The 27,221-nt window shown below is 37.9% G+C and overlaps 1 protein-coding gene across 1 annotated transcript in view; it reads right to left on the reverse strand.

The window, feature by feature from the left end:
* NKAIN3 (sodium/potassium transporting ATPase interacting 3) overlaps positions 1 to 27,221 on the reverse strand; it is a 386,537-nt gene that overhangs the window by 23,303 nt on the left and 336,013 nt on the right. The window lies entirely within an intron of this gene.

The following is a 27,221-nucleotide window of genomic DNA, read 5'->3' on the forward strand; positions in this document are numbered from 1 at the left end:
GAAATAAAACTCAGGAAAGGGAAGCTGGAGCTCAGCAAAGATTAATTTAATGAAAGCTAGGAGATGGGATAGCATCTATATAAGAGAAGCATCTATATAAGAGAAGATAACATTTAAACAGAAGATATCAGGAGGTGGAAAGTGGCGATTAGATCACCTTTAAGACACCTAAAGTTAGGTTAATGGACTTGGAAAGACTAGAATCAAATCAGCTTATGCAAACAAAAAGCCACATAGAGATGTTGACTATATGAAAAAAGGGAGGTGGTGAAAATGAATTTAGCTTAATAAGAGTTTCTGGGTGAGAGTATAGAAGCAGGGATCCAGAGGAGTAAATTTAACTCCAACTGGACTGTTGAATTGATGCTAAGAGATGACATACACCACCCTGGCATTAAGGATTCCAAATGTTTTCACAATTTAAAAAGTAGAGAAGTTCAGTGGTGAGAGCTAAAAGGCTGAAATCCTGGCTGCACTTCTTTCTCTCACTTCTTACTCTAACCTTGAGTAAATAAAACAAATAAACAAAACAAAATCCAACAAGCCACTATGAGGCTTAGTTTTCTTGTCTGCAAAATGGGGAAAGATGGATTGGACAAACTTTAAGTTTTTTTTCCAGGTCTAAGATTATGTAAATTTCTAGGCCTATGAATCATATACTGACAACACTTTCTGGATTCTTTTACATTCTCTAAGAGGAACCTATATGAGAGGTTTAGGGGCCCTGGCAGTCAGAGGTTATGGAAGCTCAATGATAATAGAACTATGCTGGCCTGGAGTCAGGAAGATCTGAATTAAAATCCTGCCTCAGGCATTTATTAGCTGTGTTCCTTTGGTCAGATCACTTAACATCAGTCTGCCTTAGTTTTTTTTACCTATAAAATGGGGATTATAATACACTGACCTCACTGTCAAGCATTTAGCTCATTTCCTGACATATAATAAGTGCTTAGTAAATACTTGTTCTCTTCTCTTCAAAACAGGGCATTATTCTAGCCAATGTTATGTCTCCAAAGATGAAAAAGACTCAATCCCTACCCTCAAGGAATTATAGTCTAGAAAACAGTTACATATACTATTCTAATATTCTAATTGGTTGTAATCTGGACAAAGAATATTGGTTAATCTAGTTAGAACATGTTTCTAATCTGAGGCAGTGTAGTTATAGTGGACATAGCATTGGACTTTGTGACAGAAGACTTGTGTTCAAATCTTGGATCTGTCACTCATTTATTATTTCGGTAAGCCAAACGAATGAATCTCTCAATTTCGGCTTTCTTATTTATTCATTTATTTATTTATCAATTAATTAACTAATTAATTAATTTCCTTTTTAAAAACCCCTTCCCTTCCCTTTTAGAATTAATATTATGTATTGATTCCAAGGCAGAAGAGTGGTAAGGGTGGGCAATGGGGGTCAAGTGACTTGCCCAGGGTCACATGGCTAGGAAATGTCTGAGACCAAATTTGAACCTAGGACCTCCCATTTCTAGGCCTGACTCTCAATCCACTGAGCCACCCAGCTTCACCCAGCTTTCTTATTTATAAAAAGGGGTGCAGGTAATAACTATCATTTATATGCCTCCTTCTCTATATTATCTCATTTGCTATACATCATCCCTGTGAGGTAGGTCACTAATAATACTTCCGTTTTGTAGCTGAAGAAACACTCTCAGATTTGTCCATGTTTGCTCATGCCAGAACTAGAACTTGAACCACTTGCATCCAAGGTCAGTTATCTTCATACTATACCACACTAGCTACCTCATTTGTTTTTTTGTTTTTGTTTTTGTTTTTGTTTTTTTTTCAAAGACCTATGGAAAAATTTATTATTAATCAGTTAAATGCTTATGTTCAGTCATTGGGCAGACCAGTTAGCTGTATCCTGAGACAAAGCTCTTCTTTGGCCACAGGCTAGCCATGGTCAACTATCTTAAAAATGAAATATTCCAATTTTGGAAATTTCAGGCACAGAGGAGGTTGGGGGAGAGAGTTCCACATAAAGAAATCATTTCTACTGGAGGGAAAATCAAATGAAAATCGTCATCCTAATTAAAGTAAAACAAAAACAATATCTTGATACTTCTAGGATTGTATTCTTTGAGGTGCTAATTGGTAGGAGGTTGCAAGGAAAATTCCCCCAAGCTAAACTGAGCCTCAGGAGAAGTATCTTATTAGGCATCCATGATAACATGTCCAAGGACATAAGTTTGTACATATGGCTCAAGTGTCTTAGGCTACATTCTTCAGATATTTTATAATACTGATCACACATATAACATGCTTTCCTTACAGCAATACTCTGAGTTGTCATTCAATGATGTTACTTTTTAAAAAAGGCAATTGAGACTTGGAAGTTAGGAAACTTGTTCAAAGTCATACATTTAGCAAGTAGGAGAACTATTACTATGATGGGTTTTCTGACACCGTTATTTTCACTTTATCCCACTGCCTCTCACACTATGGGATCTCTCAGCTCTACCACTACCAGTATTACTACTGGGTGGGTGACTTAAACTGTCTGGGCCTCAGTGTCCTGCCCTATAAAACGGAGTCATTTGGATTAGGTGACCTTTAAAAACTCTTCCAGTTCTAAAGCCAGGAAATATATGAGGAGAGATGTAGAGAAGAGCTTAGCCAGTTTTAAGGTTCTAATTCTAAAAAAGGCAGCTTGTACTGGCAAGAAATATACTAGACCCAGAGTTGGGAGTCCTGAGTTTGAATCCCAGCTCCAACACTTACTAGCTATGTGATTGTTCACTTAAATTTTTTGGCGCATAGTTTCTTATTATGTAAAACTGGCATAATAATACGTGTATTTTAAGAACTCCCCTCTGTCCTGGTCAAATATTTTCCAATAGACCCCAAGCCACACCTGCATAGTACCAGGTGTGTTATTTGGGCTTTTGGGGGTTCCATTGAGAGGTATTTGAGGCTCATTTGAGCCTTGGAATACTTAGATGTGTGACAGACTTCCTGTGGACATTTGGGGGACTTTGAAACTACATTTTCCATGCTTCAATGGGTTTCCAGTTTTGACATGATGTCGTTAACCAACGTGAACCAACTTAAAGTGTGGCTTAAATTGGAAGGTCGGGCTTGGGACTTCCTCTTCAGTACGTAGGAGAAGGTACGGAAGGTAAATGGCTGATGGCAGCGTTTTTGAAATAGATCTTAGCCAGGCGTGTGGTCATTTCTTTATTTTACCAACATGGCCCTAAATAAAATATTACTTCTCCTTTTAATATAAGTCTATATTATTTTTAAATATTACACAGGGAGGCTTAAAAATAATAATACTTGCATTATTTATTTTGCAAGGCTGCTTTGAAGAAACTACTTTGTTAAACTTAAAGTCATATAGAAATGTGAGTTCTGAGTTACTCAGTAGACTGGAAGAATCATTAGAGCCATGTCAAGATGTTAAGAATGTATGGAGCATCTTCCTTCTCTAACTTGTCAATACATTATTTCCTAGTTTAGTCTGAATTAAACAGGAAGCACTGGGGACTCTATTAGAGTAAATGTGAAATCTGGCAGTCTTTTTCCCCTCTGGGTCTCTTAAATTTCATCCCTAATAACTCAGAATAAAATTATTACACAAGATACTCATAAAATCCTTATAGCTCATTTTTTCTGAGTATACATTTGGGGTGAGAAGGAGAAATCATTTTTTACATTTCTGCTGTTGCTCCTCCCTCATAATCACATCTGGATCCCAAATCCCCTATCTTCTATTCTGTACCATCTGGATGGTAGCTTATTTATTTTCTTGTCTCTGTTCAGGGACATGTCACACAACCTCTGAATTTGGGGGGAGGGCTAAAAACTCAAGTGTACAAACACAAACTTAGTGTATACTTTTAGAAATACTGCAGTTTTGAGATGAAATATCAGCGAGGTTCTGTGTACACATATCAGTTAATAATCAATAGCATTTATTAAGCTCCTTCTATGAGCTGGGCCCTATGCAAAGTGCTGGGGCTACAAAGAATGGCAAAAAACAAAAACAAACAAAAAAGGAGGCCCTGCTGTTAAGGAACATATTCTAATAGGATATTTGTTTAGATGTGGCATTGTAAATTTGAGACAAGTGGTTCACGACCATTGACTTTTAATTAATACTGAACCTAGAGGTCAGGATCCCTTTTCTAAGTCAGTGTTAATTATTCATAACATATTTTAAGGATTGTGGCAGCTGGATGGCTAAGTGGATAGAAAGCCAGGACTGGAGTTGGGAGAACTTGGGTTCAAATCTTAACTCAGAAACTTTCTAGTTGGGTCACCCTGTGCAGGCCACTTAATTCAACATAGCCCTTAGTGCTCTTCTGCCTGGGACCTGAAACCTAGTATCAATTCTAAGACAGGAGGGAAGGGATTTTAAAAAAAACTCCGTTTTAAGGATCAAAGGAACTTTATTTTGAAATGACATTCTCCTTGCTCTATCATATGCTTAATTCTCTGGTTAAATAGTGACAACATTCTTTGTTTTAATATTTGCCTTGACGAGTTAGGGACCACAAATGTGCCCTTCCTAGTGTCTGTAGTAGGAAGAGGAAGGGATCAGATGTCATTAATTACTGATTGGCAGCATGGTACAATGACTAGAGTGCCCAATTTAATGTTAGGAAGACACAGGTTCAACTCTGACCTTTGGCACCTGTTTTGTGATACTGGACAAGTTACTTCATTTCTGTGAGTATGTGTCTTCCTCTTCCTTTCTTTTCTTTTTTTTTTTTTTTTGGTATCAATTATCTGTAAAATGGGGATAATACAGTTCCTAGATTATTTTGATTTGATTCCAAATAAGATCATGTATGTAAAGTGCTTTGCAAACCTTAAAATACTCTACCTGTCAGCAATTATCTTTGTTACTTGTGCCTCATCTAATGCTAATGAATTCTACAAAATATCATATTTGGTGAAATAGTGTCATAAGAGCAGTTAGTCCCACAGGCATAATGTTATAGGTTACTGGGCAAATAGTGTTACAGCAGGGCCATAGAATCATAAATTTGGAGCTAGATGAGATCTTAATCTAGTGTAATCCCTTCATTTTATAGATGAGGAAATAGGCTTCAAGAAGGTAAGTGACACTCCGTTGGCTGGTAAGTAGAACTAGATTTAAACTTGAGTTCTTTGACTCCAAATTTGGCACTCTTTAAAACACATTGATAGCTTTTCTTTTTAAATTATCTACATTTCCTAAGGTAGTCTTCCCTCTCCCCCTCCCAGAGATATTCCTTGTTACAAAGAACAAAAAGGAGGAAAAAAAATTGGTAATAGTAACACATCGGCAAAGTTTAATATTGTATGTAGCAATCCATACCTTTAGTTTCCTCCACTTCTGCAAAGAGGGAGGTCCCAGCATTCTTTCCATTGTCTTATATTTGTTTTCATGAATCAATAAAAATGTTATTGAAAAATGATGGTGGTCAGAGCATATCTGTATTTACAAAGTTCATTTTCTATTATAAATCTGCCTAGAAAACTAATTCCTTGTATTTAAGAGATTTCCAGAGAATGAACACTTAGGAAAATAAGTAGTACTGTTTATATAAACTATGCTTATCCACAGCACAGGACCTCTTCGTTCTCCTGTTTCTGCCAATGCATTAGAAGACAGATAATAAGGATTCTGTGGCAGGTCCATGAGGAGTTTTGAATAAGAAAAATATGTTTGCAGGAGTGAAATGGGTAGGAGAGGTTGAGGGGTAGAAGTAGGTGTGGATGAAGGGTAAGAGAGAGAGAACTTGATAAAAGCAACACAGGAGAGCAAACTCAGGAAGAGAGATGCTTTTAAAATGGTAGATTAGGCCTCATGGCTTTAGGTCAAATGCCTCAAGAGAGAATGGAGGCTCAACTCTAGTGCTGGGAAATAGATAAAGGAACCAAACCATGCTTAAAGGGTGGTAAAATTGGTTTTTAAATTCACTTTAGGAAAAGCAACTTTGACAGAGAGGAATTTATCAAGGGCAAATTAGAACTTCCAGAGACTGAAGCCACTGAGAATTCCAGAAAAATGAAAAAGGAGACTGTTTTGTCAAATACAGGAAAGCCTGAAATCTCTTTCTGGGAGAGAGTCAGATAGAAATATTTTCTGCAGGCAAGGCAACCTCACATGTAGGAAGCAGTTGAAAAACACAAAACAAACCCTGAAAATCCCTATTGTCTTGTTAATCTCAATCTACCTCACATAGAATACCTATAATCATAAGATCCCAAGTTTTATGGCTGGAAGGGACCTTAGAGGCCATAGAGTTCACTCTCTACTCCCTCCCCCTTTATTTTTATAGGTAAGGCAATTGAGGCATAGAATCCCAGTATTAAGTGATCTAACAATATTCCCACTGCACTACTAGTTCTCTCTATTTGTCTATTATCCAGTCCAGACAGAAAAAATTGGCAGATTCTGGAAGTAAGTGCTGGAAGAATGAAATTATCCAAGAATATCCAAATATTTGTATGAAAAGATGAGAGCTTATTTTAAGATTTCTTTATTTTTTTCCCCTTTGCTATTTTAAACCTTTAAAAATCATTTATTTCCCCTTTTCCTTCCTTCATTCCTTCTCTAACTCTCCCTCCCTCCATTCACTTCCTTCTCTTCCCCTGCTGACCCCTTCTTTTCTTTTTGCAGACCAGCCACTCATCTATAATTCATAATTTTAGAGAGTTGCCTAGGTCACAGAGAGATTAAATAACTTGCCCAGGGTTACGCAGTTAGTAAGTCAGAGGCAAGACAAAGCCAGATATTCCTGACTTGAAGAATCACAGATTTAGAGCTAAATAAGTCCTTGGAGGTCATTTTGTTCAAACATCTCATTTTACAAAGGAGGAATTTGTAACAGAGAGAATAAATCCCCTGAAAGAGGTCACACAGGTAGTAAATGGAAGAACTTGGACCTGACCTTGGGTCTTCTGGCTTCACATCAAGAGTATCTGGCTAGCTTCTCTCCACCCCATGGTAATGCTTATGAGTGAACAGTAGTAACAACTCTTCCATAAAAATCCATAGGACTATGTGCCATTTTCAAAGACAGAAAGGACAGGATAAAGAAAGAAATCTGGGTCCTCAGCTATAGGCAGATCTACTTAGGGAGGGAAGCAGGGGGATGTCAATAACAAACTAACAGGGAGAGACAGTAAGCCAATTCCTAGTGACTTCCAACTGGTGAAAGAAAATGGGGTACAAGCGTGGGGTACATGCAGGGTGTGTGAGTAGGTTCATCGTAGGCCTACTCATTGAGTAGACTATTGTGCTTGTTCTCAGGGGAAAAAAATGAAAACAAAACAAAACATCACTTTTACCTGTTAAACCTAATAAGGTATTTAAGTGAGTAGACATCATTGCTCAGAAACATAATAGAAAGTACCCACAACTATGAAAGACTTAATTTAGTTTTTGATAAAAATTTATATAAAATATATCTCTACCATCATTGTTAGAAATAGAACTAAGAAGGAAGGTTGTAGGAAATAGGATGTTTACATTGCAGAGGCACAAAACTGTCCTAGCTTACTTTTTTTCACCTCAATGTTCACGATCAATTCTTTAATAATGGACACCTCAAACAATACATCATCTCCTTTAGTAACAATCCACCAGGCTGTTTCCTAGGGATTTCCCAGGATTCAGTCTGAGGAAGAGGGCTCTCTCTGCTCTGTTTGAGGTCACTTGACTCCCTCTGAGGTGGCCATCTGGCAAATCTCCATTGAACAGTACTATCATTAAGTGGATATGGAAGTGCTCTAAATAAGTGGGGCAGGGAGCTTGAGGAAGCACTGTAGGAGCAGGGACCAGTTCCTAGTCACAGCCCAGGAGCAGACTGACCACTGAGGCCTCCAGGGGGTTTTCCTAGTTCTAGCTATTACTATTCACTGGTTATATCCACGTTGTTTGGTTTTTGGTGATCTAATTTATGACCCAAGCTAATGACATGGTTGTTACCAAACTTTCCCACAGGAGCTCTGTCCTATGTGAAGATCCCATATCATCAATTCTAAACTGTCCATACTATCTAAGCATTTATCTTAATACTGAAAAACAAACATCAAAATGCATCACCACAGAGGGTAGCTAACACAAAATAGAGTTGATTACGTCAAGGCAATACGCTTATTCTCACTAGAGCCAGGTTTTCTCTAGAATCGGTTCTCTGATGCCTATTAAGAGTGATGCTCAGGTGGAAGGCTTTCTCATATTCATACTAGGGAGAATGATTTTTTCTCTGGGTTCTGCTATATCTTTCTCTCTCTTTACTCTGGTTCCTGAAGGTTTCTTCCAAATGAGAAACCCAGGGACCAAATGTCTTTTCCTCGAATTCCCCCCCAAAAAAAAGAAAAAAAAAAAAAAGAAGCCAACCGTGGAGTTGACTGTTTGATTCCAGGTCTATTCTTTCAATTCTATGCTGAGTGCTGGGGATACAAATAGAAAAAAAAATCCCTGCAGTCAGTCCCTGCACTCAAGGCCCATATTCTAATGAGGGCAGACAACACACATAGAAGGTCTCAGCAGCCAAGTCAAATGGAAAAGTCCATTGGTCCTTGGGATAAGAGCAGCAAAGGAAATGGCTGTGCCTCTTCTACAATGTCATTATTTAATGCCACTATTCCCAAGGCTCTTAAGTGAAGGGTTCTGGGCTATCCCCGTCCCAATCTGGGGGAGATGGTGTTCAAGGAGCAAGTGAAGATAGAAAGTTTCACTTTCCTCAGAAATACTCCCTCCCATCTCTCAGCTATATAGAATGGCTTAGCTGTAGCTTCATTGTCTATTGCAGAGTTGAGGCATGTTGGGCTGCTCCAAGTTCTGCTGGTTCTCACAGATGCTGTGCTGCCTGGGCTGCTCTCTCCTCTTATACCAGTGAAACTTATTCCTCCAACTTCCCTTTGTTTTGAGGTGAATTATTTTCTTTTTTTGTGTGTTTGGATGGAGAAAGGGAGCTGAGCATCCTTTATTCTGTCATTTTATTTCCCTGCATGAAACTCAAATCCAATCAAATTATCCTGTAAAAGCAAAAACCTACACCTGGACAAGAACTTCTTGAGACATTTACCTCCGATATCCAAGATACTTCCCTCAATCTAAATGGTAGATCATAGCTAGTTTGGAAATTACAAATCTAGTTCATTGCAAATGCAAAAAGCAATGGGTTGAGAGTTGGCTTGAGAGTCAATTCTAGTAGCCCCTTCACTCTTTGAGGAATAGTGGGCATGCTTGGGAGACCCAGGTGGTGATACAAATGATTGCCGAGAGATGCCCTGTGGTCCATTTCTAGCACAGATGTGCCTACAGTCAAGCCAGATTATGAAGGATAAGACGAGAAGCTGCTTAATGTGGGTGCCTCTAGGATGGATTCCATGGTCTGGGATCTCAGGTACACACAATGGGCTCATACCGGACCATTTCCAAGAGGGAGATTTCACTCTCCTGGTGGGCCTTGAGTCCTGGGAGTCCAGGGATCCCTTCTTCCTGTCCACTCTAACCAATGAAGAAGGGCAGGGTCTACAGGCTGCAAGTTGAAGGGTGGCAAGGATGATAGGGGTGGGATGTGCTCAGCCTCTCAGCAGCCATGCCAGGGGGCCTAGAAGAATGTCCTTATCACTCCCTGCCCTAGGGACAGGAGTATTGTGTGGGGTGTGGCCTCCTCCCAGCCTGGGTTCCATTTCTAGGAAGAGTGGATCAAGTGCACAAGCCTATGAGGGCTCAGAGGGAACATTGCTCCTTGCACAACCCCTCCAGGGTTTCCCATCTCTCTTATCTTACTTCTAATAAGAAATGGGCATAACTGGGGCAATGAAAGGATTCCATTCCTGCTGAAGTTCTGGATTCCACTTGTGTCACAGGATTTAGGAGTGTATTATATTATTTAGTATCCTAATACAGATTGTCAATAAAGATGCCTTTATGATGAGTTTAAAAGAAAGAGCCATTCCACCAACTGCTACATGACTTTTGAAAGGTACCTACCGTCATGTGAATTCGGATTGCATTTCAGGGTCACCTGTTGGATTTTTTCCAGAGCCTGGACCAACAGCCAGTATCCATTTGTATAGGAAAGAGACATTAATGACAAAGTGAGTCTGAATGACTTATCACTGGCAGTTTAAGTAAACTAATCACATGGGACCCCCATGTCCAGCAGTAATATGACATTAAGCAATCATTAGCCTGTACATCTGATTCTTTCCTCTATAGACCATTTAATCTTGAATTTCAATGTTCTGATATACTCTGTGCACCCACAAGGAATGTGCAAGAATGTGAATTTGGCTAGCTATTTTGAGTTCTTCTTGTAATGAACTTTTTGTAATGAGCTATAATTCCAGATGACTGCACTTCAGAAGCATTTGTCCATGTAGCAACAATAGTTCTGAAAATACCTAATACTACTTATTTAAAAAGTCATTCATTTAATAAAAGCACATAAAATTATACCACCATTCTCTTTGACTAGGGATTTGTCTGACCCATTTCAGTCATGGAAATCTCAAGAGGTGATGAATATAAATTCTTCTTGCTTTTTAATTGGGTTAAGTATAATAGCATGAATAAGTAGTCATGGTGTGGTTTAAGGGACAGTACAAAAGATGACTTGCCCCAAAACATGTTGCAGTAATTTGTCACAGTGTTCAAAATTCTAGCATTAGAGATTCAGTCTTTTGGCTTAATAACCATACTTTAAAAAAGAAATATCCTGGATGATCAGGACACTAAGTCCTTATCAGGCATTCATGTCTCAGTGAAAATTATTTTAAAGAGATCCTTGAGATCCATAAAATGAGAGCATTGATTTGGAAGTGTGGAGGAGGAATCTCTTTGAATATGAAAAATACAGGATGAGTCATTATGGGACCCTGTGCAGGATGGGAAGACCTAGATGAGGTGCTGCAAAAGGAGACACCTGAGAACAGTAGGAGGGCACCCCAGGAAATGGGAAAGCTATGAATAAAAAGCAGATAGCAGTTCTCTAAAGACAAGCTTTCACTTTCCCACATTGTCTAGCAGTGAGCAGAAGAAATTTTGAAAAGGAAATTATTCAAAATACCTCAAACTTTAAAAAACGTTTCCTTAAAGTTACATTCGGGACACCCCCCAATATAGCTCCAACCAACATAGCTGTCTAGTTCAATATTTTGTCACTATTCCCTAGACAAACACATTGCTTTTGTAACACTGATTTACTTACTGATACACCTCTCAGCCATTCCAATGAAGTATTTTTTTTGACTTTCTTGTTTTTCCTCAAGCCATTCCATCTAGCAAGACTGTCTTCCTTCTTTCTCCCAGCCTAATCAAATCTTCTTACCCTTCTATCAACATACTGCTTATATCCCACTTCTGCAAAGACAACTCAAGGGTTTAAATCAATTTTACTAAAGCATAGGCATAGGTCCAAGTCCGATGATGTAAATGTTGAACAACAAGCTCTCTGGAAAAAACACTGCCAGTGTCACATAGTTTTAAAAGTAATCTGTCTTATTATGACATTCTCCATCATGTTCCCAAGCCTAGATAATCAACAGAAGAATAAATCAAGTCCTGATTTGGAACATTTAGCAATTTCTAAAATGTATAATATTTATGTAATAATGTATGAGCACATTTAATAGTTAATAATTGACTCATAAGCTAGTTTAAGCTGGTTCCAGCATACCCCTGGGTCTGAGCATATTACACCCAATAAACTTTACTGACTCCTTATGACTTCTAGGTTAGCTACCTGGTACAGTGGATAGAGTGCCAAACCTGAAGTCAAGATAACTCATCTTCTTGAATTCAAATTTGGCCTCAGACACTTACTAATGTAATGCAAAGTTGCAAGAGGGGTTTTTTGGCTCTTGCAGAGGGCCAACTGAAAACTTCTGGCAGTTGAGCCTCAGAATTCTAAGAGAAAGTTCAGTTGGTCCCTGATGCTTGAGCAGAGCACAAGGACTAACCAGAGCTTTGCTTGGCTTTCAGTTTTGCTTTGGCCTGTGCCTTGTCTTTGGATAATTTGAACCTGGCTAATTTCTCTGGACCTCTCCCTGACCTCCATATTATTTCCCTGTTTCCTTTCCTGTTTTCCTGGGGCTAGGGGAGGCAGGGTGGCTTTTGGATTTTTAGTGAAAAGACTTTGTGGGTTTAGTTTTCCTTAATAGGCAAGTAGGACATCCTTGAATCCAAACTATCCCTTTAGTATACCCTCTACCTTAAAAGCAGCCAAATCTTCCTCAGCTGAGAGAGCAGGTTCTCTCTCAGCCTAACCCATTCCTGAGACCCTCCCCCATCTTGAGTTTCTCCCTAGCAGTTATCAGAAACCTCAATTCCCTCTCTCCTTCTAGACCACCCTGAAACATTAATAAACCCTTGGTTACCTAATTAGACCCTCTGGAGAATCTTTGTGTTGAAGAAACTAAGCAAAGATGAAGGGGAGGAATAATTCTCTTTTATTTCCTGAGGGAAACTGGAGGCATCCATCTTGGGAGGAAGTAGTTGCCCAACACTTCCTCCTGAATCCCTTCACTTTAATTGACAGGGAGGAGCCTTGTGGTTCCTCCTTTGAGGACTTGAGAAACTGACAAGAAAGCCCTCAAGTCAGATTAAAACCATGTCTGTCTGGCCCTATTCCTTGTGTCTGTAAAAGTACCTTTCCTGCCTGGAAGGGTTTAGCCTATTTCCCCCCAGTGTCATCTGTCTCTAGCCTGATTGTCTAGTCTGTGTCAGCTGCCTCTCCTGAATACCTCACCTGTACCCTTATCATCCTAATACCGCCTTGTCCATTCCTCCCTAGACTTAGCTTTCCCTTCCCTTCCTATCCTATTACCTCAATCACCTTTACGCCTCCATCACTCAGCAAGGGAAGGAGATCACCTCCTAACTTTAGTGTACCTCCCTTTTTATCCAGTACACTAGCCATGTGAACCTGTGCAAGTTACTGTTTGCTTCAGTTTCCTCATCTGTAAATTGAGCTGGAGAAGGAAATGGCAAACCACTCCAGTATCTTTGCAAAGAAAACCCCAAATGAGGTCACAAAGAGTCAGGCACAACTAATTGACTAAACAAAACCAATTGATAATATGCATAGTTTCTGGTCCTCTTGCCATTTCTTGTACCCTTCTGTTAATGTACGCAAGCTCCTACAATGTGGCGCCCATGACTGAAAATGATATTCTAGGTGTGGCTTGAAAAGGGCAGAATATAGTGGGATTGGTTATTGAAGATGCTAATAAATAGATCTATAAACTCTAGGCTGCATAGTATTATTCAATGCCCAAGTGTAGCTCTTTGTCATGGAGACCAGGTATGAGGATAGGCTAAATTCATTAAGTTTTGCTTTTCAGAGAGTTTTATGTAAAACAGTATTGAGAAAAAAGTGTATTTTCTTTAGATCTGTCAGACTATTCTGCGTGGGTATGACCTATAGGTAGGGAACTGAAGAGATGTGCCGATCAATGATTACCCTTGCTGAGTGTTTGTATCTAGTAAAAGATATTTTTGTTTGTTTTAAAAATTATCTTCCTCATTTTTCAATACCTCTAGATCCCAAACTTGAATTTGGGACCAGCATGCATCAGGCTCAAGAAACTCTCTAAGATTTCATTCAAGACATTAGGGAAAATATAGAAGTAGTAAATAGAGAGCTCACTTGGAAGCTGGGAAGACAGATGTGGGTTGAACTCCTACTTCTGACACAGAGTGCTTCTGTGTCTGGATGAATCACTTAACCTCTTAGTGTTCAAGGCAGCTGTGTAAAACTATAATTTATAGTTCTGATCTACCTTTGTGGAAGGAGCTTTCTCCTCCAGTATATCAGTGAAATAAAAAATCCTGTCTCCATCCCTATCCCTATCCTTCTCTGATTTAATCTCTCAATCCTGGCTTTGAATTTGGGGCCACCAGGCACTTTGGGGACAAGTGCAAATATTGACTGTCATTGTTTGTTACCTAGACTGTACAGACATCGAAAAAGGTCCTCTCTAATCCCAATAATAATAACAACCAGCACTTTTAAAGCTTATAAAACACTTAAATATGACCTCATTTATTTTCACAGCAATATTGGGAAGATAGGTGATACTATTATCCTCATTTTATAGTTGGGAAAACAGAGGCAGGTAGAAGTTAAATGACTTGTCTAGGATCAACACAACTTAGTAAGTATCTGAGGCTAGATTTGACCTCAGATCTTCCCAACTCCGTGCCTGATGAATTATCTACTGTACCACCTATTTGCTCTGATTTATCACTTTATTGCTGCCTGATTACATTCTTATGATTCTGTCTAGTCAACACAAAAATCTTTATTGGCTCCTGGTAATCTATTAAGTAAAGTTCATATTCCTTTGCATTAAAAGCCACATGTAACCCAGTATTATTCTACTTTTCCATGTCTAATGCTAGGCTATTCCCTTCTATATACTCTAGGCTGAAACTATTTGTGAAAGATACAGTGCTTTCTTGCCTTGGCGCCGCTGTTCATGGTATTTCTTATGACTTGAATGATATGTCTCATTTCTTCATCTACTGAATAAAACCCAATCCAAGGCCAATTCATCTATGGAGCCTTTCTTTACTCCCTTAGATTTTTTTTTAAGTCCTTCCCTTCCCTCTTAGAGTCAATACTGTATATTGGTTCCAAGGCAGAAGAGTAGTAAGGGCTAGGCAATGGGGACAAAGTGACTTGTCCAGGGTCACAGCTAGAAGTGTTTGAGACCAAATTTGAACACAGGACCTCCTATCTCTAATCTTGGTTCTCAATCCACTGAACCACCTAGTTGCTCCATTCCCTTAGATTTTAATGATTATTAGGTTCTATAGATACAAAGATATAAAGGAGATAGTTCTTTCCTTCAAGAAGTTTACATTCCATATAGAAAAATGTGTACACCAAGAAGAGTACAAAAAAATAAATATCTATACAATAAAAACTTCATTTTTTGGCAGGGTAGGCAAATGCAGTTGGAAGAGTCTGAAGAGGCTTCTGGAAGATGGTGGAGTTGAGCTAAGCTTTGAATTAAACGAAAGATTCTCAGAGGCAGGGCTGGGGGGTGGGAATAAATTTGAGGGATAGGAAAGCCAGTGCAAATGTAGAGACAAGAGATGGAGTGCTGTGAGCAAGGATCCACAAGAAAGTCAGTTTGGCTGGACCAAAGAGAACATGAGAATAAGGAATTATATACAATATCAGAATCATGAATTTATATTTGATCTCTCCTAGCACCTAGGACAGGGCCTGCACAGTAGATACTTTTGAAATGATTGTTGGATTAATTGAATTGGATATCTGCTGAAGTACAGCAGGTTCTAAGCAAATATTTTGTTTTGTTTTTAATTAATTAATAATTTGTTTGTTTGCTACATTAAAATACCTAGTCAGCTCTTTCTTTTCCTCCCCACATTAGGGAAGGCATTGTTTGAAAAAAAAAAGATATACATTTATATGTATAAATATAAAACTATGTCATTTATTTCTTTTTATCAATTCTTTCTTTGGAATTGGACATACACAAGGCAATCTTCAAACAATATTGCTGTTGCTGTATATAATGTTCTCTTGATTCTTCTCATTTTGCTCTTCATAATTCCAACTAGATCTTTCCATGTTTTTCCAAAATTAACCTGTACATTTTTTCTTATGTCACAATAGTATTCTCTCACAATAACATGCTACGACTTGTTTAGCCATTCTCCAAATGATGGGGACCAAAAGGGATTTATACCAGCTATGCAGGGGTAGTTTAATATAGGGAAAACTATTAATATAATTGATTTCAGCAGCAAAAAAGTAACAAAAATCATATGATCCTATCAGTAGATGCAAAAAAAGATTTTGGAAAAGATTTTTTTTTGGTTTGTTTGTTTTTTAAACCCTTAACTTCTGTGTATCGGCTCCTAGGTGGAAGAGTGGTAAGGGTGGGCAATGGGGGTCAAGTGACTTGCCCAGGGTCACACAGCTGGGAAGTGTCTGAGGCCGGATCTGAACCTAGGACTTCCTGTCTCTAGGCCTGACTTTCAATCCACTGAGCTACCCAGCTGCCCCAAAAGATTTGTTTTTGATAATAGGACCTCATTTGATTTTAAAGCAGGTGGGGTGGTGGCAATCAGTGGAAGTTTAAGACAGTTTTTCTCACCTCCAGATTCTTAAAATTATTAAAAACATACTATTCATTTTGAAAAGCTTCAATCTTCCCATGTCTCACATAATTTAATATCTCACTGAATTCTAATGGTAAGATGGCATCTAGCTCAATTGACTAGTAATTGAAATGGTTGGTTTCTGAGTAACTACAGAATTTCGAAATGGATGGTCCCTTGTTTATTTTCTGATTTGTGCTGCTGGACCAAATAGTCAAATATTAGCTTGATTATTCCAAGATAGGTTTGTCATTCACTCAGTGGTGCAGCCATTCACTCAGTGGTGCAGCCAGATGGTTTCATTTCATGGCACTCTACTTCCTATTTCTATATTTTTGTACTTAGCATATCTTATGCCTGGAATGTACTTTCTCTTCATTTAGAAACTTTTAGAATATTTGATTTCCTTTAAAACAGTTCAAGTGCTACTTTTGACATGAAACCTTTTCCGATTGTCTAGCTTCTCATGCTTGTCTTTGCCATTTCCCATAATCTCCTATTTATCCTGTACATACACATGAAATTAATGTCTGTCCATGGAATGTAGTTCTTTAAGGAAGACTGTTTCATTTCACTTTTTATTTCCAGAGTTTGGTATACAGTAGATATTTAACAAATACTTAGGATTTCTTTAAAAAAAAAAAAAACCCTTACCTTCTGCCTTATAATCAATACTAAGTACTGATTGCAAGGCAGTAGAGTGGTAAAGTACACAGCTAGGAAGTGTCTGAGATAAGATTTGAACCCAGGACTTCCATCTCCAGTGCTGACTTTCTTCCTCTGAACCATCTAGGTGCCCCAACAAATACTTATTGATCAACTGATTACCATTTCCCAGAACTAACAAACTAGCAATGTTGAGTTTAGAAAAGAGAAGGTTTAGGTAGAGGAATGTGGGACATGATAATTGTCTTCAAGGATCTGAAGAGCTAACACATGGAAAAGAAGTCAGAGCACCTGTCCTTTCTTTACACCCATAGGGATTATGGGTTTGGAATGTTGCATGCCATCAAACCAGATTTTTGTGTAAGCTAATTTTCTGAACTGTTTTTCACTGTTATAAGGTATGGTTCACTTGAGAGGGGGAGATATGTTGAGAAGTATATTCAGAAAGGACTTTCTGGGTGGCAATTTGGAATTATGCCCAAAGGGCTTTAAAAGACTATTTGCCTTTTGATCCAGCCATACCACTGCTGGATTTATACCCCAAAGAGATCATAAGGAAAAGATCTGTACAAAAATATTTATAGCTGTGCTCTTTGTGGTGGCAAAAAATTGGAAAATGAGGGGATGCTCTTCTATTGGGGAATGGCTGAACAAATTGTGGTATCTGTTGGTAAAGGAATACTATTGTGTTGAAAGGAATGATGAACTGGAGGAATTCCATGTGAACTGGAATGATCTCTAGGAATTGATGCAGAGTGAAAGGAACAGAACCAGGAGAACCTTATACACAGAGATGGATACATGGTGGCACAATCGAATGTAATAGACCACTAACAATAATGCAATGATCCAGGACAATTCTGAGGGATTTATGAGAAAGAATGCTATCCACACCCAAAGAAAGAACTGTGGAAGTAGAAATACAGAAGAAAAACAATTGCTTGATCACATGGGTTGATGGGGACGTGATTGGGGATATAGACTCTAAATGATCACCCTAATGCAAATATTAATAATATGGAAATAGGGCCTGATCAATGACATGTAAAACCCAGTGGAATTACTTATTGACTATGGGGGGGGGATGGGGAGGGAAAGAACATGAATCATGTAACAATGGAAAAATATTCTAAATCAATTAATTAAATAAAATTTTTCAAAGTGGAAAAAAAAGGACAAAAAACCAAGAGATATCAATAAAACCATAAAAAGAGATGCAAGGAAAGAGAAAAGGGATTTAATATATTCTGCTTGGTCCCAGATCATAGAATTAAGAGCAATAGGTAGAAATCTAAATGGGCACATTTAGTCTCATGTTATATGGGATGAGAAACTGGAGAATTTGTTTCAGTTCCTTCCCAAACTGTGGTAGGGACAAATCATACTACTTCAGGGACTAGTTGGCTAGAGCTGAAAGGAGGTAATAGATGAGGCCAGAGACTGCTGAGACTTTTCTGTCCAGTTGGAACAAGGAAGGAAGGACTCAGCTTGTTAGTTATGCTGTTTCTCTCCTTGTCCACAACACAATACAAGGTAAGTTTTACTCTTCCTTTTAGGCTACAGGTTACCTTTGTTTTATCTCCTCCTTTCTTCTCTTTTATGGTTGACTTTATGGTAATTTTATTTATTGAATTTTATATTTTTTCCAGATTACATATTGATACAATTTTTAATAACAATTTTCTGACATTTTGCAATCTATGTTCTTTCTGTGCCTCTCATCCCTTATGGCAATTTAACCAGATTTTTCTCTATATACAAATGATGATGGAAGAATCCATCAAACAATCTGATTTTTCCTCCCCTGCTTATGTTGGAATACTTTGGGGATGGTTCTATTGTTTTGCTTTATACTAATACAGTAAGGTTGTATTTAGGAATTTTATACTAGAAATATTTATAAAACATAAAACTATATATATAGAGTGACAACTTTTTCCTTTGTTTTCCCACCAATATAGCTAGTGGACAAAATTCAAATCATATATATTATATTATTGTTATTTTACATATTAGATTATGTAATATGTTAAAAAATAGACAAAACTCTTAATGAGGATCAAATGGACAAGAGTTTAACTGCTTGCACTGTGTACAGTAGCCAGTGAAAGGGATTTAGAAATGTGCTGTATAAGGATTTTGTCTAAGAAAATGATTGCAGGCAGCAATATGTAAAAGGAAAGTATCCCCTCATGTTCCAGAATGATGGGGGCAATGGAGACCCTGGGATTTTGGATTGTGATTTAGCTTCTCCCTCAATGCCTTCATAGCAGGAATATTCAATTTCTGATTGTGACCCAGTTGCCCTCAAGTGAAGTACTGCTCACCAACTCCTTAATGCTATGATAACCAAGTGCAGGATCCACACCATAGTGCTAGAGAATGAGTGTGCTCTAATCCTAGCTCATAATTTGGGGAATATTATCCTGTGTAGACTCATCTAAGACTTTCCTGTTTCCTCTCTAAGATACTTCCCTTGACCTAAGTCCTTCCGCTAGAGAGTGGGAAAGGACAAGGAGAAAGAAATTCATATTAGGAAATTTCCTTACTTTTGTGCAGCTCCAGTGAAATGTTTGGAGGAGATGGAAATTATTTTTATTTTCATTTCATGTTGTTACCATGGTAATGGCTGCCTGGGCCCATCAAATAAATTTGTAGGTAGGCAGGCAAATACATGAACACTGCCCAGCAAGAACCTGGGGCGAAGTAGATCTGGAGAATAGTTTCCTAATATCCATTCTTCCTATGAAGGAAAGTTTCCTAAAAGTCCATTGGCTATTCTTATAACAAGATTTTGGCAGTTAGGTAGGCAGTCAACAAACATTTTTTTAAGCCCTTATTTTGTGCTAGGAATTATGTTCTACTATAAACAAAAGGTAAAATAAACAAAGGAAAAGCCTGCCATTTGGCAACTCATATTCTGACGGGGGAGGTAGCATGTAAAGAACTAGAGGCAAAGCTATGTACAGAGTAGATGAAAAGTATTCTGAACAGGGAAGGCATTAGTAACTGGGTGGTCTGGGAAAATCTCTGTGGAAGGAAGGCAGACTTTGACTTGAGTCTTTAAAAAAAAATTAAGATTTTATTTTCAAACCCTTTTCTTGTATTTGAATTGATGCTAAATATCAGTTCTAAGACAGAGGAGCCATAAGGGTTAGACATTGGGGGTTAAGTGACTTGCCCAGGGTCACACAGCTAGAAAGTGTCCGAGGCCAGATTTGAACCCAGAATCTTCTGTCTTTCAATCTGATTCTTTATCCACTGAGTCACCTCACTGCTCTTTGAACTGAATTTTGAAGGAAACTAGGGAAACTAAGAGACCAAGATAAGGGATCAAAACATTCCAGTCATAAAGGCAGTCATGGAAAAAACATGGAGATAGTAGATAAAATGTCATGGAACAGTAAAGTGACCAATATGGCTAGATTATTGAATGTATGAGGAGGAAGAAGGGACCAGAAAATGGAAAGAAAGGAAGGAGTCAGGTTGTGAAGAGTTTTAAGTGCCAAATGGAGGACTTTATATTTAATTCTGAAGGCAATAGAAAGTCATAGGAGCTCACTGACATGTTACCTTGTCAGCTACATACAAAACTACGAAGCAACAAGCTAGCGCAGTGAATAGTGTTGGACCTAGAGTCAGGAAAACCTGAGTTCAAATCCCACCTCAGATACTAGCTCTTTGACTCTGGACAAGTTCATTCAAATTCTGTTTCCTCAAGTATAAAATGTAGATAATAGGGTTGTAATGAGGATTTAATGAGATAATATTTGTGTGTACCTGGCACATAATAGGCTCTCTATAAATGCTATCTATTGTTATTATTGATGCCTTCTTGATATTTTAAAATGTTGAATCGTGCCTCAAAGAAGGCACAGTTATTGGGGTTCCCCATACTTTCCACACCTTGTACAGGGCATGCAATTTCAGACATTCCTCATGAATTCATGCAGAAGTTGCATTTGCCATGTAATACTAGAAAGAGTAATGTTAGCAATTGATCGACTGAAGGAGTCTTCCATTAATAACAGTTAATAATTTCCCCCTCCCACTATATTCTGTCTCGCCTCCACACTCTTCTTTATTAAAAACATTCTTTTCAGGAAGTCTGACAAGTTAGTAACAAGATTCCAGAGTTGGTTTTTAAGAGTAGATGATTCGCAAACAAGATGTTGACAGCTTTTTATGATTACAGATTTCACACCATCTCATCTCTCAGAAGTGCTTGTATAGATTGATAGAGCTACCAAGGGAGAAATGAAAAAAAAAATGAAAGAAGATAGAAGTAGACTTCTTCACTGGGATGAACAATCCAAAGCATTAACCCTGCTCCAGGAGTGTGCCCTTTACTTGCCTTTCCTTTCCATACACTGACCTGCAATCATCTTCTTTATTAAGTAACAATTAACTATGGGAACAGAAACGTTAAGGAAGAAGTGAAGAACCAGCTGGGAGCGACCTGTTTTCCTCAGGCATTCATTACCCTTCAGAAAGTGTCCATCAACTATAATGTTAGTCCCATAGATCCATTTAAGTAATGTATAGTTGGCCATTGAGTGGCTGTTATTAAATTTTAAGCTCATCTGATAGGAAGAAGATGGCTTAATTTTGCATATGGAAAAAATGCAGTGATTTCATTAGGTAGAGTCTGAATCACAATGGCTCAGGATGTTTCCTCTGGCAAAATATTATGATATTATATTCTATTTGACATTAACATGCAGACTGGGATTTCCAGAAACATGGAGAAGTGACCTTAGAATAGATAGAGAAAACTGGAAAGCTATCCAGGTAATTTTTAAAAATTATTGTAGTCTTTTTTTAGTCGTGTCCAACTCTTTGGGACCCCATTTGGAGTTTTCTTGCCATAGATACTGGAGAGGTTCTTCCCCCACTCATTTTACAAATAAGGAACTATAGAAAACTGGGTTGAATGACTTGCTCAGGGTTACATAGCTAGTAAAATGTTTGAGGCCAGATTAGAACTCAGAAATATGAGTCTTCATGATTCTATTCCTGATACTCTATCTACTGTGCCACTTACCTGCCCATCTTATTTTATATCTATGCTTAAATACTTGAAAAATGACTCAAAGCACATATACTCCTGTGTGCAGGTCAGGAATGTCCTCTCCAACTGGGAAAGACAGCTTAAAATTATTCTGCTTCAAAGCTACCAGTTGTCTATAAATGTGCTAATAATATGAGATCACCACTATTGATTGTAGGACTCTCTTTTTGCCCACATCCGCCTGCTGAAGGTACCTGAATGATTTAATTATAAAAGTGCACTTTGGGTTTCCACTTTTTATTTCTATTTCCTTCAGTGAAGTCTGCCTCATGACCTTAGCCTGAGAAGTACTGAGCAAAAAGATATTTGCTACTTCCCTGTCATTTCTTCTCCATGGTTTGATCATTTCAGATTTTTCTTGGGCAAATTTATTTTGTTTGGATTGCTCCAAGATTTCTCTGTTTCTAAATATTTTTGGATTGTTGGCATGGCATCACTAATATAGCCAGTTGGTGCCCAGAAAGCTTAACAGACCACAGAAATAAGAAAAACCACAATAGAGTAGATAGGTAGGAGAGGCTTCAGAACCAGGTAGATAAGCAATTTAGTCCATTAGTTGTCGTTGAGTCACTTTTTAGTTGGTTCTGACTTTGTGACTCCCATTTGGAGTTTTCTTGGAGTAGATATTGTAGGGGTTTGCTATTTCCTTCTCCAACTCATTTTACAGATGAGGAAACTGAGGCAAGCGGCTAAGTGATGCAGCTAGTCACACAACTAGTAAGTGTTTGAGGCCAGATATGAACTCAAGAAGATGAGTCTTCCTGACTCCAGACTTGGTGCTCTGTACACAGAACCACCCTAGGGGACCTTAAGTCAATGGAAGCTATGAAATTCAGTAGAAATTTCCAAATCTGTCAGCATCAATATTCCATAGATGGCATAGACTCTGACGTTCTTTCCCAGAAAGAATGCTGATGAAAGGTCTGAAAAAGCCTTATGGATTCAAAAATAGTTTTCTAATTTGCTTTTCCTTTTGCACTGTTATAAATCTCAAAGAAAATGCTACCCAGGTATATTTTTTCCTCCAGGGAATGTAATAGAGTGGCGAGGCTTTGATCTCATAGAATGTGCCAGGAACCGAGTAATGCCAAAACAGTGGCATCGTGACAGTGGGAATGGTATCTACAAAGTTCAATTTGAATTTGGAATAGGGACAAATAGGGAGAAAGTACTAGAGAGTTCTGGTCTCCAAAGAATAATAAATTACATCTCTAAAGAAGTTCATTATAAAAGTATTCATCTAAACTCACTCCCCCACATACCCATGCCCCCATGCTACTTTAGTATTATTAATTCCTAGCTTCATTTAAAAAATAGTGATTACTAGGTCTATATCTGAAAGAGTTCAGAAATAAGAGGAAAGGATCTACCTGTGCCAAAATATTTTTAGCAGCTTTTTTTGTATTGACAAAGAAATGGAGGGGGTGTCCATCACTTGGGGACTGGATAAATAGCTATAGTATGAAGTTGTAATATATTACTTTTGTGCTATAGGAAATGATGAACAGGATAAGTTGAGAAAAACCTGGAAAGACTTATATGAACTAGTGCAAAGTTAAATGAGGAGAACTGGGAGAACAATGCATACAGTAACAGAAATATTATACAATGATCAACTGTCAAGGACTAAACCATTATCAGCAAAGCAAGTCTCTAATATAACCACAAAGGACTCATGATGAAAATGTTATCTATCACCAAAGAAGGAACTGTTATTAGAGTCTGGATGCAAATCAGAGCAAGCCATCTTTCACTGTATTTCCTTCATAAGATTTCTGTTGTATGTGTGATGTGTCTTCTATCATGACGTGAATAATATGGAAATCTGTATTATATAAAAGAATGGATACAACCTATATCAGACTATTTACCACTTTGGGGGGGCAGGGTAGGGAAGCAGAAATTTTGAATTCTAAAATGTATAAAACATTATCAAAAATTGTTTCTACACGTAACTGAAAAAATAAAAAGAATTGCCCAGAACAGTGATGCTTCTCCCCCTGCTTCCAATAGTAGGAGAGAAAGGCAACAAGGTTTACTACCCATTACCCATATCACTTTTTGGCAAGTCATTTACCTTTCTAGCTGAATTTCTTCCCTCTAAAATAGCAATTCTCAAACTTTTTGGTCTTTAGACCATTTTCAACTTCTAAAAATATTGTAGACACCAAAAAAGCTTCTGTTTATGTGGGGTTTACCTCTCAGCATTTATCGTATTAGAATTAAAGTATCTTAGTATTATTATGAAAATAGTTTTGATATTGCAAATCCCCTGAAACGTGAACAGTCAGATGTCACTAGACCACACACCTTCAAAATGAGGGGATTGTATGAGATGCTTTTCCAGCTCAAAATCCTTAGGGAATACTGAATAAGAAGGAGATTGTTGAGTTGCAGATACAGGAAGCATCTTTGGAAATTGATCCTAATAATCTGAAGTAGTTGCTGCCTCTTGAAAAAGTTTAATGCCTACTGAGTCACTTTCCTTCCCCACCCTCAAATTAAACACAAGCATATATACAACATATATTAAGAAAAATAGAAAATGAAACAGAAGGTATATCAGAATATACTCAGGTGTTTGTAGCTGATCAAGATAACCTCAGTTTCTAAAACTTCATTCACTAAAATACATTTAGACTTGATTCCTATTTGGGTAATGTGCAAGACACTTGCTCAGTCATTTAAAAAACAAACAAACTCTTCCCTTCTGTCTTGGAACTGATACTATATACTGTTTCCGGTGCAGAAGATTGGTAAGGACTAGGCATCTGGGGTTAAATGACTTGCCCAGGGTCTCAAAGCTGGGAAATGTCTGAAGTCAGATCTGAATCCTCTATATAAATTCAAATAGAACACTTCCTTCTTGTCCTTCCCTCTAAATTGCTTCCTTAAAAAAGTTTCTGGAGGCAGCTGGGTGCCTCAGCAGATTGAGAGCCAGACCTAGAGACGGGAGGTTCTAGGTTCAAATCTGACCTCAGATGCTTTCTAGCTGCATGACCCTGTGCAAGTCATCTAACCCCCACTACCTAGCCCTTACCACTCTTCTGTCTTAGAACCAATATGCAGTATTGGTTCTAAGACAGAAGGTAAGGGTTTAAAAAAATTTTTTTTCTCATTCTTCTTCTGTCTGGGAATAGTCTTCCTTGGCAAGGGCACTTGATAAACCTTAATCTTTATGGAAGGTATGGTAAGGAGAGAAGACTAGGAAGAGAATGGATTGAAAACAACATAGCTGTAGAATCACACACATATTTATAATGCATATATGTATAGTATTAAAACCTATTATGAAAATAGTTTTGACATAACAAATCCCCTGAAAGGGGGTCCATCAGATGTCCCTAGACATTAAAAATGTGATTCATTATAATTTTAGTGAAAGACAACCAGTATACAAGAATAAAAGTGTCCAGACTATCAAAAAATCATTTTAATTAAGCAAAATTTCCCTCCTTTTAACATTTGGCTTAGTCTTTATATAATCTCTTTAATTTTATTCATATGGAAGGCTCTATGGGTAAGGAAATAATTTTTATGTCATCTCCTTTCATCACTCTACTCCCAGTTTTTTGAAAGAAATATGTATTTTATATCTTAAAGGGCACAGGAAACTTAAATGATGGGGGGAAAACCCTAAGCAATACCTTTAAAATGATCCAATCTGATGATAAGCTAAAATTATATATTACTAGCTGGTGAAGCACAGAACTATTTCCAAATGTATCCAAGAACAGAGGGCACTATTCAAACATTTGTGAAATATTTAGCCAAGAAAACTGAGCCTGCATCTTGGCCACATGAATCACTAGAAGGTAATACCTGTTGTGTTGATAAATTGTGTTTTCTCTGACTCTCTGAAATATCTAGTTATTTGAATAAAAATAAACATGGAACTGCAATAAATTGCCTGGTTTCCCATCTAGATTGCACTGTAGGAGTTTGTTGAAACTGGGGACAGTTTCCAACATATGATGTATTTTTGGAATTTATTATGTATATTTTCTCCAAGGTCAGTCTCAGGATAAGCCTGATTTCACTTCATCAGTGCATCTGCCTTTTTAGATACCACAACTTGGTGAAGCCACCCCTGCTTTAATAGGTTTTCATGATGCATTGATAGTGACAAGAATCCATCTTTTTTCTTGCATCTCCCTACTGATGACAGATGGACCTGGTGGAGTCAGCAGAGTGCAGTAGGAAGCATTTGGCAGCAAAGGGCTTGAGTTTAAGTCTTTGATTTGCCCCTTGATGTTGGTGTGAACCTATACAAGTCATTGAACCTCTTTCAATATTTTTACAACTGTAAAATGAAGGGTTAGATTTGACATTCATAAAGGTTTATTCCATCTCAAGATCTGTGACATGTGATGGCAAGTGTTCACGGATTGAAGGAAACCCCAAGTTGTATTTATATCAAAGATGAAACAAACAAACAAACAAACAAAAAATATCAAAAATACTTTTTTTTTTTAAATTTTAAACCCTTAACTTCTGTGTATTGACTTATAGGTGGAAGATTGGTAAGGGTAGGCAATGGGGGTCAAGTGACTTGCCCAGGGTCACACAGCTGGGAAGTGTCTGAGGCCAGATTTGAACCTAGGACCTCCTGTCTCTAGGCCTGGCTCTCAATCCACTGAGCTACCCAGCTGCCCCCTCAAAAAATACTTTGATAAAGAGTCAGTCTCAGGATGAGACTATACTTTTTTTTTCACTAGTGAGCAAAATTGTTTATTTCATGTTAAATGGGGTACAGAATGTGAGACAGTACATGTAAATTCCTTAGGATGAGTTAGGTAGCACTAACTGCTTAGATTATTTGCTTGTTTTCAGTGATTTTTAAAATGATCAAATGCCTTGCTTTTGGTGTGGTTTGGGATCACTATCACTCAAATATGATTTGTGTGGTTGTGGTGGTTGTGGTAAGTTCCTAAAAGCATCTTCAAACAGAAGAGGATGAATCATTTTCTATTAGGAAGTTTCTGTCTATAGCTCAAAGTTACTTTTGCATCTTATTCTGGTAGCTAGCTCCCAATTTGCTGTGATGCATTTTTATACTTGTTCTCTTTTGCACTGGAACTGACTTCCTCATCCAGTCCCCCCAACTTGGCCTTTTAAGTTGTGTTTCATTGTTGTAACTTCCTGCTTGCCCCTCACATCTTTCCAGACAACATATGAACATTGAGTTTTCAAGCGGTATTCAATGGTGGCAAGCATTTATTCCCCTTTCTTACATCCTTCTGCTTATACCTAACAATGTTTACTATGTGAAAGCCACCGTTTTGGGATATAAATACAAAATGAGACAGTCCTGGGTCTTAAAGAGTTTACATTCTACTTAGTGGATACACGTTCACGTATTGGTAAACA

Source organism: Gracilinanus agilis, chromosome 1 (assembly GCF_016433145.1).
Source record: "Gracilinanus agilis isolate LMUSP501 chromosome 1, AgileGrace, whole genome shotgun sequence".
Taxonomy (NCBI): Eukaryota; Metazoa; Chordata; class Mammalia; order Didelphimorphia; family Didelphidae; genus Gracilinanus; species Gracilinanus agilis.